This window comes from Olea europaea, unplaced genomic scaffold, assembly GCF_002742605.1.
Source record: "Olea europaea var. sylvestris unplaced genomic scaffold, O_europaea_v1 scaffold4425, whole genome shotgun sequence".
NCBI classification, from domain to species: domain Eukaryota; kingdom Viridiplantae; phylum Streptophyta; class Magnoliopsida; order Lamiales; family Oleaceae; genus Olea; species Olea europaea.
This window is the reverse complement of record NW_019262733.1, coordinates 1-5610: the sequence shown is the minus strand read 5'-3', so window position 1 is coordinate 5610 and position 5610 is coordinate 1. Positions and strand designations below refer to the sequence as shown.

The 5610-nt window shown below is 36.0% G+C and overlaps 1 pseudogene; it reads right to left on the bottom strand.

The window, feature by feature from the left end:
• Window positions 1–2174: 2174 nt before the first annotated feature.
• On the bottom strand, window positions 2175–5604 carry LOC111387988 (annotated as a pseudogene).
• Window positions 5605–5610: the final 6 nt, after the last annotated feature.

Here is a 5610-nt window from a genome sequence, read left to right as displayed (position 1 = left end):
GAAAGGTTAGCCATAAAAAGTCTTATTAGAGCTCTAATCTTCTGTCATATGTAGCCTTTTTCTAGTATAAACTTCCCTCAAATTGCAACAATAACTTAATTTCAACTTTCCCACTTGTTTTCTTGAAAAAACAGCTTGATTATGGTGAGGATATTGAAGAATCTTCTCTCTGTAGAAGTAAACGGGCTACTGTCAATAAAGCTAAAAAGGATAATCATCAAACAACTGAGGAAGACATTGCAAAGGTGAAGTGGCCCTCAATCTTTAAGTCTTCTTTGACATGTTAGATATAGAAGATTGCATAGCATTAGACGTTACCATAAACAATAACTTTTTTTATATATTTTTTTTTTTAATTTATATCTTTCATCTTCCTATCACGTTCAAATGAACCAAACTGTTTTGTTTGTGATTTGAGAAAACAATGTAGGCTGACGACAACCGGATCATTGACATGGATAGTGAATCGCAATCTGATGAGATCGAAGAGATTAATGGTGTCGAAGAGAGTAACAAAACCGACTCTCTTGAATCGTGCGATTCTAACAAATCGAATAGTAGCACAGGTTCTTTTGCCTTCCCAGTGTAAGTGTGAAAACACGTTACTCATTTTACGACGAATTATTGAACTTCTGCTAATGAAAGCCAGGTTTTTATTGCTTGTAGGCTGGGATGGGAATGGATAGGGAGCCCCATGCAAATGCCAAAATCACAAGGCAAACACAAGAGTAGAAATCTGCTTCGTCATTGTTGTAGATTTTGAAACGTTACACGAGAAATCAAGATGCGAGGATCGAACTGACTCTGCAACATCTTTATATCCATTTTTGTTATTCTCTGGGGTTTCTTATCAAACACAGTTTGTGACTTCTGGAAGCAATACCAGAGGCTTCTGAGTGTGTTTTTATCTGCTTTTAGTATGTAATTTCAATACCTGTCAGCTTGGTTGCTAAAGCTCATTTAAAAGTAACTTTTTTACAAACTGTGTTATAGACTTCTTGGAAGTTAAAAAAAAAAAAAAAGTTTCAGTCAAAATTCTTACTGTCAGGAAAAGCAAATTTCACTTTTTTTAAGCTTAGCCAAACACGAATATGAGCTGTAATGTCCATCTCTGTCCTACATAACTAAATATGATGCACTGTAACTATTGGACCCAAGAGCAAGTCGCAAGATTGGTCGAGTTATCAATTGAGTGAATTAAGAAAAATTAGTAAACGAACGGTGGAAAACATGAATAAATCTGTGAAAGCTACAACATGATATAAGAATAAAACTCATCAGTTCAAATATCGTGCCACCAATTTATGACATTGTGCATGTTTTTTATGGAAAAATGAATATGACAGGCACGTGAGAAGATAGATGCGTTGAAGACATAATTTAGATAAATAAGTTTGTCAACTCTCTATCAGCTTAAAGTATACGATAAAGTGGTTCAAAATCACGATCATATTCTATGCAAACCATGCTAGCTAGCATATCAAATGAGACTGACGTTTGATCAAGATGAGCGTCTCTTCAAGGAAATTCAATAACAATTTTTTTCACTATGCGGTGCCCTTAGGATTGAGTATAAAGATGATTCTGTCATTCAAGATCTAATATGAATATTTAATTCACACCTTTTCTTCTTTTAAGAAATCCAAAACGGATAATCCCATTGAGTTAAATCACTGCGAACGGTAGAGGACCAAAAGGACAGTAAACAGTGAGCCAAAAAACATGAGACCCCAGCCATAAAAGCATAAGCACCAAGCTCTAAGGCCGCTCTTTTTCCATTGTGAGGGACATAACGACAAGGACCACTACTCAAAGCACAAAACAAGTAAGCAATTATCATACAGAATTGTCTCATTCGGCGCAAAAGAAAAACAAGATGAAACGTTGGCACAAGTGCAACAAATTGTATTAATTTACTTTTAAGATTTGTTATTTCTTTTAACCCTGAGGGGTAGCTCAATGGTCCAACTTTGGGTTTGCTTCCCAATAGTCACCAATTCGAGTCCCCTCAGGACTACTGATGTGAGTATCCGACTGTAAACTTCAGAGTCCCGTGGAATTAGTCGAAATGCGAGTAAGATGGTTCGGACACCCACGGTCATTAAAAAAGATTCGTTATTTTCTTTGACGACTTGAAAAATAAAACAATAAAGTTACCATAAATTAAAGGCATATAACGAAGAGAGAGAGAGAACTGGTTACATAAATAGCATTATACCTCCACAAAGTTCATATCTTCATTCCATTTACCCCAACACAAATTATAGGAGAAACCACAAAGGATTCTACTTGAGCAAATATGGACCTACTCACTAAATTAAGTGCTCAAATTAATCACTTTGCAACCTAACAAACAATGCCCAGAAAAGCCATTTCTGTAACAAACCTGGTGAACTTATATGCTTTGTTTCAGAACAGACGACTGCAGACATAATCTTGCGCCGGTAACTGCAGTAATAGATCCTTCGTCTTTCTTTGCTTTTGCAGCAGTAACAGCAGCAATATAAGCTTCTCTTGCAGCCTCCAATTCCTGCATCTCAATTTCATTCAGATCATCCTGCATAAGCAAGTTTCAATTGAAGGTAAATTAAGAAAGAATCAGAAAATATCAAAGCACAGAGCACGGTCGGTTGAGCTTAAAAGTAAATTATATTTTGTTTTCAAACATGTTCAGCTAATTATTAAAGTTTTCTTATTTGTAGTAAAAAGGTTAATCATTCTTTTTCAGATATAGTTCATGGGTAAGGAAAGAAAGGGAGACTGAGTGATCAATAACTTACTAAGTCGCGATTCTCATCTAGAGGATGAGATGTCATCATAGTCTTCAGCAGAAAGGGCGTCACTCTTTGTCAAGCCATGAATTAAAAGCATCATTGACGAAATATCTTCTTGCACCATTTCTAGATCTTCTTGGAGCTTCTCCACTTTTTTGTTAGAAGTCGTTGCTTCCCTTTGTAATTTTTCCACGGCTGCTTGCTGACTATGGGGAAAAAAATGCAAGTAACAAAAATATGAGATAAATAAGTTGACTTACAAGTAAATTAGTTTCAAAATTAACATTTTTTTTGTTGGTAAAGGTCAGATATAAGTTACTTATTTTGATAGTAAAGTAAGAATTTTACTTTTAGAAATAAATAACCTGGTAAAAGAAAGTTACCTAAGCAATAAAAATGGAAACTTCCTAATATTAACCTGATAATTGTGGAAAGAAAAACATTCAATAGTATGTCCCAAAATAAGTCGATAAGTAGTCCAAAATCCATGACTCGAAAAAGCATAAGAGTGCACACGTTGCAAATTAATCTCCATCAAAACAAATTAAACAATGAATGAAACAAAAACATTCCCCAGTCAAGCAGCACCAAAATCCCCAAGAGGTGAGGGTATTTATTTAAAACTAAATAGCCAACAAGGCATTTAAAATTAGACGGGACTACGAGAGAGTCATCAAAAGATTAATCAAGAAATACAAGTGTTTTCTGATCATTTAAAATATTAAAGATAGAGGAAAAGACTTGTTTGCAGTTTGCATCAACTTTCCCTTCCCTTTTACTCTTTAGGCTGGCGGAAGGAGGATTGTTATACCATCAAATACTTACCTTTGTATCAGAGAGCTGTAGCTGACTGGACTTAATCAAACAATCCTTTTCAGCATCCTCGTTTTTAAATTTATCAAGTTCCATATGGATGGATGCCATCTCCTTCTTTGAAGGTTCCATTGATTTCAGTAGTTCTCTTTTTCTGAAAGCTTTCTCTGTAGATCTTCCACTTGTTCCCTAAGTGATGCCAACTNAAGGTTCCATTGATTTCAGTAGTTCTCTTTTTCTGAAAGCTTTCTCTGTAGATCTTCCACTTGTTCCCTAAGTGATGCCAACTCTTGTCTATCCTTTTCTGAGAACATTGAACTTGAAGAGAAAATGGAGAAATCATTAGCACGTCCATCTTTGTTATTCACCACATTTTTGTTTTGGTCCTGCTTTTTTGTCAGGATCGCCAGCAGCAAAATTTTCAACTTCATAACTCAATTTGAATTCAGGAACAGAAAATGTAACTATTTTGCCCAGTACCAAAATAAAGAGTAATGCTATTTAGGTCTACTGGAATTAAATGATTCATTTAATTTCACATTTCATTCAACTTATCGTCTAGAGTCACCTAGACTGGGATTACCACCCCATTGGGGCAACATAGCATTAATCCATAATAAATGCATTTTTTAGTTGTATGGTTGGCCTAGAAGGGGAAGGAAAAATACTGTATTCAGTCATTCATTTTCCGAAGAAAGACTACTCTTTGGGTTACCAAACCATCCTTTTGACTCTGGTTCTCTAAATTTGTCATCTCCAATTATGTAAATGGCAAGGACAGGGGTGCCTACAGCCGACAGAGAATAAATTAGGGAAAGGATGAATTAATTGGTTAGGACATGTTTTGCGTACCGTTCATAGGAACAACACTATCTCACTAGAACATTGAAAAGCATGTAGTTTAAAGGATTGCTTTAATTCTTCGTGTAGGTCTAGCAATGAACGGAATGGAGTGTACAAAAAGAATTTTTGTGGCAAACTTGGAGAAAGTTCTTGTTGTTGTTCTAAGGGGAGCAGAGAAGTAAAAGAATGAACCAAATCAAACGATTGTTCTAGAATGGCTATTCCTCACAATTGTTACTTGTATAGGCAGCAGAACCAGGGCAATTAGGATCTCAAGTTGCAGCAACAACCATGATGCAAGGAATAACTCAATAACTGACAAGATATTGTGCCGTGTTTCAAAATACAATAGCCATTTGGTGTTTTCCATTCTTTTTACCGCGGCCATGGTATGCATGCCAATCTAAAGTCGTAATTTAAGTTCTCTAACTCAAACCACTACCTTGCACTCCAAAACTTGTTAAGATGGGAAACAAACGGACAGCTAGTAAAGGCAACAGCAAACTTGCTCTATTCAAACTGGAGTACCAACACCCTCTCTTGCCCCATAGTTGTATCTCATAAACAAATTGATTTTGAGTCAATAAACAAAGGCCATAGGCATAAATCAGAAAATTCAGCACAAAAAATTCACCACTTAAGCAATGCAGAACGAAAAAAATACAACTCTTATTGTATTATCAATATAATGCCACAATAATATGTAGACATATTTAAGCAGAACAAATAATCAAATCAAACCCGAATAAAGGAAAAATACAATAAAATAAAAAAATAAGTTACCTTCTTGTGAAGCGATTCTCTACTAGGCATCTTGGTACGGATCATAGAACCCAATCGCGTAAATGAAGGATTCGCTTTCCCATCCTACAAAATTGCCTCATACAAAGTCATCAACTCATATAAAATAAAATACAGAAAATCCAGTTTTTTCAGAGACAAATTTTACAGAAAAAATAAAAAATGATTAACCAAAACGCATATCGAGAAGAAGTGCGTGAAAGTACAATGAGTGACTGAACAAGAGGGACCATCTCAACGAGATCGTTGAAGAGAACGCAGTCGACGTCCGTACCGGCGGCGGCGGAGACGGAGGCGGTTGAAAGAGAAGAAAGAGGGCCAAGACGTGAGCGGTTGTCGGCGCAGGATAACCATGAGTTTGGGTCCGACCCGAAACCTC